This window comes from Schistocerca gregaria, unplaced genomic scaffold (genome assembly GCF_023897955.1).
Source record: "Schistocerca gregaria isolate iqSchGreg1 unplaced genomic scaffold, iqSchGreg1.2 ptg000431l, whole genome shotgun sequence".
NCBI lineage: Eukaryota > Metazoa > Arthropoda > Insecta > Orthoptera > Acrididae > Schistocerca > Schistocerca gregaria.
This window is the reverse complement of record NW_026061857.1, coordinates 45,816-60,340: the sequence shown is the minus strand read 5'-3', so window position 1 is coordinate 60,340 and position 14,525 is coordinate 45,816. Positions and strand designations below refer to the sequence as shown.

Sequence of the window (14,525 nt, the reverse complement as noted above, 5' to 3'; positions counted from 1 at the left end):
TCTCCCTAAATCAACCGCGACGCCGCGTATAGACAGTGTTCGCCCTATAACCCTCTTGAACGCTGATTATAAGATTATGGCGCGGTGTGTTACGCACAGGATGCAGGTCGTTCTGCCCAAGGTCATCAGTGAATATCAAACTTGTGCTGTGGCCGACAGGAACATTTTCGATGCCGTCCTGGCTTATCGTGACTCCATCGGATATGTAAAGGGTCACAGGCTCCGAGCGGCTGCGATCTTGCTAGTAGACTTTAAAAACGCCTTTGATCGGATCAGCCACTCCTATCTGCGGCGAGTGATGATCGGCCTGGGTTTTGGGTCCAAAATAACGAAGATGGTGTACAATATCTTGCATAATGCCACTTCTCGGGTGGTCATCAACGGTATTCCTGGTAGCGTCATCCCCATTGGTCGTTCTGTCCGACAGGGGTGTCCTCTGTCTATGGCGCTTTTCGCCTTGGCGTTGGACCCACTCCTACGTTGTATAGCCCGGGAGTGCCGGGGTATTCGGCTTGGCGACGTTCAGCTGGTATGTCGGGCGTATGCTGATGACCTGGGGGTCTTCATTGATCATCCAGAGGATCTTGATCGCTTGCGTGGTGTTTTGGACCGTTTTGAGAGGGCGACGGGGGCTATCGTCAACCCTCGTAAGACTGTCTTGCTTCCCCTTACACCTCGATTACGTACTGTCAGCGGCGATTGGTTTTGTGTGAAGCAACAGCACACGGTGCTCGGTGTCATTCTAACTGACAACACACAGCGTATGGAAGCCCTTAATTGGCGTTCCACATTATACAAGATCCGAGCTGTTGCTAAACTCTACGCCTCTCGCAACCTGGCGCTTCGTCAGAAGGTGGCTCTCATTAACACGAATATCTTCGCCAAAGCGTGGTATCTGGCACAAGTTCTCCCAGTGCCAAAAGAATTGGAAAGGGCCATCCAACAAGCAGTTTATTGGCTGCTATGGAAGGGCGATATTTTTAAGGTCTCCTTGGCGACGTGTACTTTAAGCTTGCAGGAAGGGGGGCTAGGTTTGGTTGACTTCCGATCTAAGTGTGCGGCGCTCCTTGTGAAACGGACCACAGTGGTGATTGACAAGGGGCCGCACAGTCCGACAGCTGCCTTGTTTCGTCATTACCGCCCACCATCAGTAGTAGCCCCTGTTTCAATCAGTCACATTCCGTATGTGTTGAATTTCGTGCGCCGCTATTATGTCTACAATAGTTATCTTGTGTTTGGTGACGTCTGTACATGTAGTGTTACTGAGATAATTCGAGCTCTTAGAGGGACGCCGATTAGGAACAAATGGGAATATCGGTTGCCACAGCATGATTGGCAGCTGGTGTGGAAGAACCTTGCTACCGCCGCCGTCCCTGCCGCCGTTCATGCTACTTGGTATAAAGTGGTCAACCGGACTATCCCGACAAATGCCAATCTTTGTGCTATTAATTTGATTTCTTCGGGAGAGTGTGAATTGTGTGTAGAGGAGGACACTATCGAACATCGTTTTGTGTGTGACAAATTTCGTGTGGTCTGGGACATTGCCTGTGACATGGTTCGTCTGATTAACAGGGTGGACAGGCGGCACGTGACAACCATGGACGCCATAGTGCCTCAGTGCGCGGCTTACCCGGCCACCAAAAGAAATGCGACGTTATGGATTCTTGGACATACAGTTTACTGTATCTTTACCCTGAAAGTGACTGATGCCGTCGATTTTCTATCCTATTTGTGGACGGAACACCGTCAGGACATTGCTCGTGCGGCTTATACTCAGACTTTTGCCAATTTTTTGCGTGTGGCCTTGGACCATGCCTATGCTAAATTTTTGATATCTACATAGGACTGCCTACCAATTTTGACTGTTATCGCGTTATCCTCCAGTGGTAATGCCGGTGCTATGACTTATGTTGCTTCGACGGGACTTTGCTGCTTACAACGGAACTTTCTTTCTACGAATGATGGAACTAAATTTGAATGCCAATGTGTGTTATATGGAACGAACATTATCGACAACGTATCCTGTTCTCGGGTTATGTGGATGTTTTATTAGTAGGAGTTAACTTGTGCTTTATTTATTTGTTTTTCTTTGTTCTGAGGACATTTTTTCTTTCATTTTCTCTCCCAAGATGACCGAGCAGACAGTGTCGAGAAGGACTTTTTCCTTACTTTTACGTGTGCATGTACGTTGGATTCCTTATACTTTCTGTGGGTGGATGTTTTTCAGTTTGTGATTCTTCTCGCCGTCATATCCGAAGATCATTGGCGGAGACGGTTTGATTAGATTTATTTTTTTCTTTCCTAGTGTGATATACATTTTCGGCAGCCACTGCGTTCTGGTGGCCATGGAAGTTGGCGACCACTTTCCGCCGTCGTTCAAGCGAGCGTTTTACGGTGTGGAGACATTTTTATTTTCCGTTTTGAAGTATAATTTGAGTGATTTTAACGTTTTTGTTTCTCAAGTTTTGGAGAAACCATTTTCTTTTGATTCGTATACAAGACGCAATACCGCATCAAGGTCCATGCGCGCCTCGCCGAAGAAGGCATTACTAGAAATAGCGTCTACCAGTCCACCTACGAGGAGCCAACAGCACCCTTATAGATAGCATTTGAAGCTCGCCAATTAGAAGGCATTTCATGGAGAGTGTAAAGGCCGGGCTATAAGGGGAGTTGGGAGGCCCGTAAAAAAAAAGAAAAAAAAAATAAAAAAGGTGCTGTTGGCTCCCTCTCTTCTTTTAAATTTTATGTCACTACACCTGCCAGCCCTCTTTTCATACAAACTCTCAGGTGCGACGAAGATGCTTCCACAAGCATTTTAAACTACTGTATTAAACGTAAGATGCGAAATTACAGTAATGAACTCAGTTTGTACAAGAATGCGCGGAGGAAGAGTGCTAGGAACTCGTTGAAAATAACGAAACACTGCGAATCGACAGATGTGCTCTTGAAATGCGTCAGAGCCTACTGTTTTGTAGGAGCGCTAAATTCCAAAAACTAACTACATTAAAAAAAACCTGTTCCCGTCCGACCACCGAAGATAAGCAACAACGTTTATATTCGGATCGGCGACCGCCTGGGAACTCTGGCTGTCTTCATTTCTTGCTTTCTTGTCGCTACCCCTGCCAGCCGTTTTTTCATGCTACCTTTCTCATGTGACAAAGATGCTTCCATACTGATTTTAAACTATCGTAAGATACGATATTAAGGAACTCAGTTTGAAAAGAGTGCGCCAAGGAAGACTTGCAAAGAGTCTCTGGAAATAACAAAACAGTATGAAGTGACAGAAATGTTGTGAAATACGTCAGGGCATATTGTTTTGTAGCAGTGCACAACGGCAAAATTGTAAACAAAAATTTACCTTTCGTCGCTACAAGAGATGGATACTTTGTCGAAAAGCCTGTGTCTTGTGTGCATGTTTTCGCACCTTTCCACGGCACGGCGCGGCACAGAGCTGCTCTGGTAGCTCCGAACGGCCGCACACGTCGCCTCGGACACGCCGGTTCGGCCCGCGCCCATCTCGCAGATGTTCCTCGTGCTTGTGCTGTCATATGGACCGCGACCCGAGCGGCAGCGAGCGGCAGTCGAGCAAAGTCGGGACAAGTCGGGACGGAAGGTGACAGCCGATTATGCACCGTGCGAATTACGCAAATATCTAGAAGCGCGACGCGTGTCAGGCAGGTGAGAACGCTTCTCTCGGTCCAGCAGGACACTGCCACACCCCGCGCAGTCCACCCGCCGCCCGGCCGCGCGCAATCCCTGCGACGGACAACAATAACAAGGTGCGTCTCCCGCGAGTGTCGGAGGCCGCACGAACCAAACGAATGACAGGCGGTGCAACGAGCAGCTGTGTTGTGCGTCTGACCCACGTGGCGGCGCGCCGCACTGCGCGTCGCCTTCGAGGTGGAAGGACGTGCTTTGCGTCAAATGTGCCACCGAAAATGGCGATTGCGTGTATTGGGAGGAGAGGCGAAGCCTTCTTGTGCCGTGCGGCTACAGTATAAGGACGCCAACGGCCATACCATGTTGAATACACCGGTTCTCGTCCGATCACCGAAGTTAAGCAACATCGGGCCCGGTTAGTACTTGGATGGGTGACCGCCTGGGAACACCGGGTGCTGTTGGCTCCCTCTCTTCTTTTAAATTTTATGTCACTACACCTGCCAGCCCTCTTTTCATACAAACTCTCAGGTGCGACGAAGATGCTTCCACAAGCATTTTAAACTACTGTATTAAACGTAAGATGCGAAATTACAGTAATGAACTCAGTTTGTACAAGAATGCGCGGAGGAAGAGTGCTAGGAACTCGTTGAAAATAACGAAACACTGCGAATCGACAGATGTGCTCTTGAAATGCGTCAGAGCCTACTGTTTTGTAGGAGCGCTAAATTCCAAAAACTAACTACATTAAAAAAAACCTGTTCCCGTCCGACCACCGAAGATAAGCAACAACGTTTATATTCGGATCGGCGACCGCCTGGGAACTCTGGCTGTCTTCATTTCTTGCTTTCTTGTCGCTACCCCTGCCAGCCGTTTTTTCATGCTACCTTTCTCATGTGACAAAGATGCTTCCATACTGATTTTAAACTATCGTAAGATACGATATTAAGGAACTCAGTTTGAAAAGAGTGCGCCAAGGAAGACTTGCAAAGAGTCTCTGGAAATAACAAAACAGTATGAAGTGACAGAAATGTTGTGAAATACGTCAGGGCATATTGTTTTGTAGCAGTGCACAACGGCAAATTTGTAAACAAAAATTTACCTTTCGTCGCTACAAGAGATGGATACTTTGTCGAAAAGCCTGTGTCTTGTGTGCATGTTTTCGCACCTTTCCACGGCACGGCGCGGCACAGAGCTGCTCTGGTAGCTCCGAACGGCCGCACACGTCGCCTCGGACACGCCGGTTCGGCCCGCGCCCATCTCGCAGATGTTCCTCGTGCTTGTGCTGTCATATGGACCGCGACCCGAGCGGCAGCGAGCGGCAGTCGAGCAAAGTCGGGACAAGTCGGGACGGAAGGTGACAGCCGATTATGCACCGTGCGAATTACGCAAATATCTAGAAGCGCGACGCGTGTCAGGCAGGTGAGAACGCTTCTCTCGGTCCAGCAGGACACTGCCACACCCCGCGCAGTCCACCCGCCGCCCGGCCGCGCGCAATCCCTGCGACGGACAACAATAACAAGGTGCGTCTCCCGCGAGTGTCGGAGGCCGCACGAACCAAACGAATGACAGGCGGTGCAACGAGCAGCTGTGTTGTGCGTCTGACCCACGTGGCGGCGCGCCGCACTGCGCGTCGCCTTCGAGGTGGAAGGACGTGCTTTGCGTCAAATGTGCCACCGAAAATGGCGATTGCGTGTATTGGGAGGAGAGGCGAAGCCTTCTTGTGCCGTGCGGCTACAGTATAAGGACGCCAACGGCCATACCATGTTGAATACACCGGTTCTCGTCCGATCACCGAAGTTAAGCAACATCGGGCCCGGTTAGTACTTGGATGGGTGACCGCCTGGGAACACCGGGTGCTGTTGGCTCCCTCTCTTCTTTTAAATTTTATGTCACTACACCTGCCAGCCCTCTTTTCATACAAACTCTCAGGTGCGACGAAGATGCTTCCACAAGCATTTTAAACTACTGTATTAAACGTAAGATGCGAAATTACAGTAATGAACTCAGTTTGTACAAGAATGCGCGGAGGAAGAGTGCTAGGAACTCGTTGAAAATAACGAAACACTGCGAATCGACAGATGTGCTCTTGAAATGCGTCAGAGCCTACTGTTTTGTAGGAGCGCTAAATTCCAAAAACTAACTACATTAAAAAAAACCTGTTCCCGTCCGACCACCGAAGATAAGCAACAACGTTTATATTCGGATCGGCGACCGCCTGGGAACTCTGGCTGTCTTCATTTCTTGCTTTCTTGTCGCTACCCCTGCCAGCCGTTTTTTCATGCTACCTTTCTCATGTGACAAAGATGCTTCCATACTGATTTTAAACTATCGTAAGATACGATATTAAGGAACTCAGTTTGAAAAGAGTGCGCCAAGGAAGACTTGCAAAGAGTCTCTGGAAATAACAAAACAGTATGAAGTGACAGAAATGTTGTGAAATACGTCAGGGCATATTGTTTTGTAGCAGTGCACAACGGCAAATTTGTAAACAAAAATTTACCTTTCGTCGCTACAAGAGATGGATACTTTGTCGAAAAGCCTGTGTCTTGTGTGCATGTTTTCGCACCTTTCCACGGCACGGCGCGGCACAGAGCTGCTCTGGTAGCTCCGAACGGCCGCACACGTCGCCTCGGACACGCCGGTTCGGCCCGCGCCCATCTCGCAGATGTTCCTCGTGCTTGTGCTGTCATATGGACCGCGACCCGAGCGGCAGCGAGCGGCAGTCGAGCAAAGTCGGGACAAGTCGGGACGGAAGGTGACAGCCGATTATGCACCGTGCGAATTACGCAAATATCTAGAAGCGCGACGCGTGTCAGGCAGGTGAGAACGCTTCTCTCGGTCCAGCAGGACACTGCCACACCCCGCGCAGTCCACCCGCCGCCCGGCCGCGCGCAATCCCTGCGACGGACAACAATAACAAGGTGCGTCTCCCGCGAGTGTCGGAGGCCGCACGAACCAAACGAATGACAGGCGGTGCAACGAGCAGCTGTGTTGTGCGTCTGACCCACGTGGCGGCGCGCCGCACTGCGCGTCGCCTTCGAGGTGGAAGGACGTGCTTTGCGTCAAATGTGCCACCGAAAATGGCGATTGCGTGTATTGGGAGGAGAGGCGAAGCCTTCTTGTGCCGTGCGGCTACAGTATAAGGACGCCAACGGCCATACCATGTTGAATACACCGGTTCTCGTCCGATCACCGAAGTTAAGCAACATCGGGCCCGGTTAGTACTTGGATGGGTGACCGCCTGGGAACACCGGGTGCTGTTGGCTCCCTCTCTTCTTTTAAATTTTATGTCACTACACCTGCCAGCCCTCTTTTCATACAAACTCTCAGGTGCGACGAAGATGCTTCCACAAGCATTTTAAACTACTGTATTAAACGTAAGATGCGAAATTACAGTAATGAACTCAGTTTGTACAAGAATGCGCGGAGGAAGAGTGCTAGGAACTCGTTGAAAATAACGAAACACTGCGAATCGACAGATGTGCTCTTGAAATGCGTCAGAGCCTACTGTTTTGTAGGAGCGCTAAATTCCAAAAACTAACTACATTAAAAAAAACCTGTTCCCGTCCGACCACCGAAGATAAGCAACAACGTTTATATTCGGATCGGCGACCGCCTGGGAACTCTGGCTGTCTTCATTTCTTGCTTTCTTGTCGCTACCCCTGCCAGCCGTTTTTTCATGCTACCTTTCTCATGTGACAAAGATGCTTCCATACTGATTTTAAACTATCGTAAGATACGATATTAAGGAACTCAGTTTGAAAAGAGTGCGCCAAGGAAGACTTGCAAAGAGTCTCTGGAAATAACAAAACAGTATGAAGTGACAGAAATGTTGTGAAATACGTCAGGGCATATTGTTTTGTAGCAGTGCACAACGGCAAATTTGTAAACAAAAATTTACCTTTCGTCGCTACAAGAGATGGATACTTTGTCGAAAAGCCTGTGTCTTGTGTGCATGTTTTCGCACCTTTCCACGGCACGGCGCGGCACAGAGCTGCTCTGGTAGCTCCGAACGGCCGCACACGTCGCCTCGGACACGCCGGTTCGGCCCGCGCCCATCTCGCAGATGTTCCTCGTGCTTGTGCTGTCATATGGACCGCGACCCGAGCGGCAGCGAGCGGCAGTCGAGCAAAGTCGGGACGAGTTGGGACGGAAGGTGACAGCCGATTATGCACCGTGCGAATTACGCAAATATCTAGAAGCGCGACGCGTGTCAGGCAGGTGAGAACGCTTCTCTCGGTCCAGCAGGACACTGCCACACCCCGCGCAGTCCACCCGCCGCCCGGCCGCGCGCAATCCCTGCGACGGACAACAATAACAAGGTGCGTCTCCCGCGAGTGTCGGAGGCCGCACGAACCAAACGAATGACAGGCGGTGCAACGAGCAGCTGTGTTGTGCGTCTGACCCACGTGGCGGCGCGCCGCACTGCGCGTCGCCTTCGAGGTGGAAGGACGTGCTTTGCGTCAAATGTGCCACCGAAAATGGCGATTGCGTGTATTGGGAGGAGAGGCGAAGCCTTCTTGTGCCGTGCGGCTACAGTATAAGGACGCCAACGGCCATACCATGTTGAATACACCGGTTCTCGTCCGATCACCGAAGTTAAGCAACATCGGGCCCGGTTAGTACTTGGATGGGTGACCGCCTGGGAACACCGGGTGCTGTTGGCTCCCTCTCTTCTTTTAAATTTTATGTCACTACACCTGCCAGCCCTCTTTTCATACAAACTCTCAGGTGCGACGAAGATGCTTCCACAAGCATTTTAAACTACTGTATTAAACGTAAGATGCGAAATTACAGTAATGAACTCAGTTTGTACAAGAATGCGCGGAGGAAGAGTGCTAGGAACTCGTTGAAAATAACGAAACACTGCGAATCGACAGATGTGCTCTTGAAATGCGTCAGAGCCTACTGTTTTGTAGGAGCGCTAAATTCCAAAAACTAACTACATTAAAAAAAACCTGTTCCCGTCCGACCACCGAAGATAAGCAACAACGTTTATATTCGGATCGGCGACCGCCTGGGAACTCTGGCTGTCTTCATTTCTTGCTTTCTTGTCGCTACCCCTGCCAGCCGTTTTTTCATGCTACCTTTCTCATGTGACAAAGATGCTTCCATACTGATTTTAAACTATCGTAAGATACGATATTAAGGAACTCAGTTTGAAAAGAGTGCGCCAAGGAAGACTTGCAAAGAGTCTCTGGAAATAACAAAACAGTATGAAGTGACAGAAATGTTGTGAAATACGTCAGGGCATATTGTTTTGTAGCAGTGCACAACGGCAAAATTGTAAACAAAAATTTACCTTTCGTCGCTACAAGAGATGGATACTTTGTCGAAAAGCCTGTGTCTTGTGTGCATGTTTTCGCACCTTTCCACGGCACGGCGCGGCACAGAGCTGCTCTGGTAGCTCCGAACGGCCGCACACGTCGCCTCGGACACGCCGGTTCGGCCCGCGCCCATCTCGCAGATGTTCCTCGTGCTTGTGCTGTCATATGGACCGCGACCCGAGCGGCAGCGAGCGGCAGTCGAGCAAAGTCGGGACAAGTCGGGACGGAAGGTGACAGCCGATTATGCACCGTGCGAATTACGCAAATATCTAGAAGCGCGACGCGTGTCAGGCAGGTGAGAACGCTTCTCTCGGTCCAGCAGGACACTGCCACACCCCGCGCAGTCCACCCGCCGCCCGGCCGCGCGCAATCCCTGCGACGGACAACAATAACAAGGTGCGTCTCCCGCGAGTGTCGGAGGCCGCACGAACCAAACGAATGACAGGCGGTGCAACGAGCAGCTGTGTTGTGCGTCTGACCCACGTGGCGGCGCGCCGCACTGCGCGTCGCCTTCGAGGTGGAAGGACGTGCTTTGCGTCAAATGTGCCACCGAAAATGGCGATTGCGTGTATTGGGAGGAGAGGCGAAGCCTTCTTGTGCCGTGCGGCTACAGTATAAGGACGCCAACGGCCATACCATGTTGAATACACCGGTTCTCGTCCGATCACCGAAGTTAAGCAACATCGGGCCCGGTTAGTACTTGGATGGGTGACCGCCTGGGAACACCGGGTGCTGTTGGCTCCCTCTCTTCTTTTAAATTTTATGTCACTACACCTGCCAGCCCTCTTTTCATACAAACTCTCAGGTGCGACGAAGATGCTTCCACAAGCATTTTAAACTACTGTATTAAACGTAAGATGCGAAATTACAGTAATGAACTCAGTTTGTACAAGAATGCGCGGAGGAAGAGTGCTAGGAACTCGTTGAAAATAACGAAACACTGCGAATCGACAGATGTGCTCTTGAAATGCGTCAGAGCCTACTGTTTTGTAGGAGCGCTAAATTCCAAAAACTAACTACATTAAAAAAAACCTGTTCCCGTCCGACCACCGAAGATAAGCAACAACGTTTATATTCGGATCGGCGACCGCCTGGGAACTCTGGCTGTCTTCATTTCTTGCTTTCTTGTCGCTACCCCTGCCAGCCGTTTTTTCATGCTACCTTTCTCATGTGACAAAGATGCTTCCATACTGATTTTAAACTATCGTAAGATACGATATTAAGGAACTCAGTTTGAAAAGAGTGCGCCAAGGAAGACTTGCAAAGAGTCTCTGGAAATAACAAAACAGTATGAAGTGACAGAAATGTTGTGAAATACGTCAGGGCATATTGTTTTGTAGCAGTGCACAACGGCAAATTTGTAAACAAAAATTTACCTTTCGTCGCTACAAGAGATGGATACTTTGTCGAAAAGCCTGTGTCTTGTGTGCATGTTTTCGCACCTTTCCACGGCACGGCGCGGCACAGAGCTGCTCTGGTAGCTCCGAACGGCCGCACACGTCGCCTCGGACACGCCGGTTCGGCCCGCGCCCATCTCGCAGATGTTCCTCGTGCTTGTGCTGTCATATGGACCGCGACCCGAGCGGCAGCGAGCGGCAGTCGAGCAAAGTCGGGACAAGTCGGGACGGAAGGTGACAGCCGATTATGCACCGTGCGAATTACGCAAATATCTAGAAGCGCGACGCGTGTCAGGCAGGTGAGAACGCTTCTCTCGGTCCAGCAGGACACTGCCACACCCCGCGCAGTCCACCCGCCGCCCGGCCGCGCGCAATCCCTGCGACGGACAACAATAACAAGGTGCGTCTCCCGCGAGTGTCGGAGGCCGCACGAACCAAACGAATGACAGGCGGTGCAACGAGCAGCTGTGTTGTGCGTCTGACCCACGTGGCGGCGCGCCGCACTGCGCGTCGCCTTCGAGGTGGAAGGACGTGCTTTGCGTCAAATGTGCCACCGAAAATGGCGATTGCGTGTATTGGGAGGAGAGGCGAAGCCTTCTTGTGCCGTGCGGCTACAGTATAAGGACGCCAACGGCCATACCATGTTGAATACACCGGTTCTCGTCCGATCACCGAAGTTAAGCAACATCGGGCCCGGTTAGTACTTGGATGGGTGACCGCCTGGGAACACCGGGTGCTGTTGGCTCCCTCTCTTCTTTTAAATTTTATGTCACTACACCTGCCAGCCCTCTTTTCATACAAACTCTCAGGTGCGACGAAGATGCTTCCACAAGCATTTTAAACTACTGTATTAAACGTAAGATGCGAAATTACAGTAATGAACTCAGTTTGTACAAGAATGCGCGGAGGAAGAGTGCTAGGAACTCGTTGAAAATAACGAAACACTGCGAATCGACAGATGTGCTCTTGAAATGCGTCAGAGCCTACTGTTTTGTAGGAGCGCTAAATTCCAAAAACTAACTACATTAAAAAAAACCTGTTCCCGTCCGACCACCGAAGATAAGCAACAACGTTTATATTCGGATCGGCGACCGCCTGGGAACTCTGGCTGTCTTCATTTCTTGCTTTCTTGTCGCTACCCCTGCCAGCCGTTTTTTCATGCTACCTTTCTCATGTGACAAAGATGCTTCCATACTGATTTTAAACTATCGTAAGATACGATATTAAGGAACTCAGTTTGAAAAGAGTGCGCCAAGGAAGACTTGCAAAGAGTCTCTGGAAATAACAAAACAGTATGAAGTGACAGAAATGTTGTGAAATACGTCAGGGCATATTGTTTTGTAGCAGTGCACAACGGCAAATTTGTAAACAAAAATTTACCTTTCGTCGCTACAAGAGATGGATACTTTGTCGAAAAGCCTGTGTCTTGTGTGCATGTTTTCGCACCTTTCCACGGCACGGCGCGGCACAGAGCTGCTCTGGTAGCTCCGAACGGCCGCACACGTCGCCTCGGACACGCCGGTTCGGCCCGCGCCCATCTCGCAGATGTTCCTCGTGCTTGTGCTGTCATATGGACCGCGACCCGAGCGGCAGCGAGCGGCAGTCGAGCAAAGTCGGGACAAGTCGGGACGGAAGGTGACAGCCGATTATGCACCGTGCGAATTACGCAAATATCTAGAAGCGCGACGCGTGTCAGGCAGGTGAGAACGCTTCTCTCGGTCCAGCAGGACACTGCCACACCCCGCGCAGTCCACCCGCCGCCCGGCCGCGCGCAATCCCTGCGACGGACAACAATAACAAGGTGCGTCTCCCGCGAGTGTCGGAGGCCGCACGAACCAAACGAATGACAGGCGGTGCAACGAGCAGCTGTGTTGTGCGTCTGACCCACGTGGCGGCGCGCCGCACTGCGCGTCGCCTTCGAGGTGGAAGGACGTGCTTTGCGTCAAATGTGCCACCGAAAATGGCGATTGCGTGTATTGGGAGGAGAGGCGAAGCCTTCTTGTGCCGTGCGGCTACAGTATAAGGACGCCAACGGCCATACCATGTTGAATACACCGGTTCTCGTCCGATCACCGAAGTTAAGCAACATCGGGCCCGGTTAGTACTTGGATGGGTGACCGCCTGGGAACACCGGGTGCTGTTGGCTCCCTCTCTTCTTTTAAATTTTATGTCACTACACCTGCCAGCCCTCTTTTCATACAAACTCTCAGGTGCGACGAAGATGCTTCCACAAGCATTTTAAACTACTGTATTAAACGTAAGATGCGAAATTACAGTAATGAACTCAGTTTGTACAAGAATGCGCGGAGGAAGAGTGCTAGGAACTCGTTGAAAATAACGAAACACTGCGAATCGACAGATGTGCTCTTGAAATGCGTCAGAGCCTACTGTTTTGTAGGAGCGCTAAATTCCAAAAACTAACTACATTAAAAAAAACCTGTTCCCGTCCGACCACCGAAGATAAGCAACAACGTTTATATTCGGATCGGCGACCGCCTGGGAACTCTGGCTGTCTTCATTTCTTGCTTTCTTGTCGCTACCCCTGCCAGCCGTTTTTTCATGCTACCTTTCTCATGTGACAAAGATGCTTCCATACTGATTTTAAACTATCGTAAGATACGATATTAAGGAACTCAGTTTGAAAAGAGTGCGCCAAGGAAGACTTGCAAAGAGTCTCTGGAAATAACAAAACAGTATGAAGTGACAGAAATGTTGTGAAATACGTCAGGGCATATTGTTTTGTAGCAGTGCACAACGGCAAATTTGTAAACAAAAATTTACCTTTCGTCGCTACAAGAGATGGATACTTTGTCGAAAAGCCTGTGTCTTGTGTGCATGTTTTCGCACCTTTCCACGGCACGGCGCGGCACAGAGCTGCTCTGGTAGCTCCGAACGGCCGCACACGTCGCCTCGGACACGCCGGTTCGGCCCGCGCCCATCTCGCAGATGTTCCTCGTGCTTGTGCTGTCATATGGACCGCGACCCGAGCGGCAGCGAGCGGCAGTCGAGCAAAGTCGGGACAAGTCGGGACGGAAGGTGACAGCCGATTATGCACCGTGCGAATTACGCAAATATCTAGAAGCGCGACGCGTGTCAGGCAGGTGAGAACGCTTCTCTCGGTCCAGCAGGACACTGCCACACCCCGCGCAGTCCACCCGCCGCCCGGCCGCGCGCAATCCCTGCGACGGACAACAATAACAAGGTGCGTCTCCCGCGAGTGTCGGAGGCCGCACGAACCAAACGAATGACAGGCGGTGCAACGAGCAGCTGTGTTGTGCGTCTGACCCACGTGGCGGCGCGCCGCACTGCGCGTCGCCTTCGAGGTGGAAGGACGTGCTTTGCGTCAAATGTGCCACCGAAAATGGCGATTGCGTGTATTGGGAGGAGAGGCGAAGCCTTCTTGTGCCGTGCGGCTACAGTATAAGGACGCCAACGGCCATACCATGTTGAATACACCGGTTCTCGTCCGATCACCGAAGTTAAGCAACATCGGGCCCGGTTAGTACTTGGATGGGTGACCGCCTGGGAACACCGGGTGCTGTTGGCTCCCTCTCTTCTTTTAAATTTTATGTCACTACACCTGCCAGCCCTCTTTTCATACAAACTCTCAGGTGCGACGAAGATGCTTCCACAAGCATTTTAAACTACTGTATTAAACGTAAGATGCGAAATTACAGTAATGAACTCAGTTTGTACAAGAATGCGCGGAGGAAGAGTGCTAGGAACTCGTTGAAAATAACGAAACACTGCGAATCGACAGATGTGCTCTTGAAATGCGTCAGAGCCTACTGTTTTGTAGGAGCGCTAAATTCCAAAAACTAACTACATTAAAAAAAACCTGTTCCCGTCCGACCACCGAAGATAAGCAACAACGTTTATATTCGGATCGGCGACCGCCTGGGAACTCTGGCTGTCTTCATTTCTTGCTTTCTTGTCGCTACCCCTGCCAGCCGTTTTTTCATGCTACCTTTCTCATGTGACAAAGATGCTTCCATACTGATTTTAAACTATCGTAAGATACGATATTAAGGAACTCAGTTTGAAAAGAGTGCGCCAAGGAAGACTTGCAAAGAGTCTCTGGAAATAACAAAACAGTATGAAGTGACAGAAATGTTGTGAAATACGTCAGGGCATATTGTTT

At 50.5% G+C, this 14,525-nt stretch overlaps 8 non-coding genes across 8 annotated transcripts; all 8 read left to right on the top strand.

The window, feature by feature from the left end:
- Positions 1-4,005: 4,005 nt before the first annotated feature.
- On the top strand, positions 4,006-4,124 carry LOC126311455 (5S ribosomal RNA). Its single transcript, XR_007554596.1, has one exon. It is a non-coding gene; the product is annotated as a 5S ribosomal RNA (ribosomal RNA).
- A 1,282-nt stretch (positions 4,125-5,406) lies between these two features.
- Positions 5,407-5,525, top strand: LOC126311454 (5S ribosomal RNA). The gene has a single exon (XR_007554595.1). It is a non-coding gene; the product is annotated as a 5S ribosomal RNA (ribosomal RNA).
- A 1,282-nt stretch (positions 5,526-6,807) lies between these two features.
- On the top strand, positions 6,808-6,926 carry LOC126311453 (5S ribosomal RNA). The gene has a single exon (XR_007554594.1). It is a non-coding gene; the product is annotated as a 5S ribosomal RNA (ribosomal RNA).
- A 1,282-nt stretch (positions 6,927-8,208) lies between these two features.
- Positions 8,209-8,327, top strand: LOC126311452 (5S ribosomal RNA). Its single transcript, XR_007554593.1, has one exon. It is a non-coding gene; the product is annotated as a 5S ribosomal RNA (ribosomal RNA).
- Positions 8,328-9,609: 1,282 nt separating this feature from the next.
- Positions 9,610-9,728, top strand: LOC126311450 (5S ribosomal RNA). Its single transcript, XR_007554591.1, has one exon. It is a non-coding gene; the product is annotated as a 5S ribosomal RNA (ribosomal RNA).
- Positions 9,729-11,010: 1,282 nt separating this feature from the next.
- On the top strand, positions 11,011-11,129 carry LOC126311449 (5S ribosomal RNA). The gene has a single exon (XR_007554590.1). It is a non-coding gene; the product is annotated as a 5S ribosomal RNA (ribosomal RNA).
- Positions 11,130-12,411: 1,282 nt separating this feature from the next.
- Positions 12,412-12,530, top strand: LOC126311448 (5S ribosomal RNA). The gene has a single exon (XR_007554589.1). It is a non-coding gene; the product is annotated as a 5S ribosomal RNA (ribosomal RNA).
- A 1,282-nt stretch (positions 12,531-13,812) lies between these two features.
- Positions 13,813-13,931, top strand: LOC126311447 (5S ribosomal RNA). The gene has a single exon (XR_007554588.1). It is a non-coding gene; the product is annotated as a 5S ribosomal RNA (ribosomal RNA).
- The last annotated feature ends 594 nt before the right edge of the window (positions 13,932-14,525 follow it).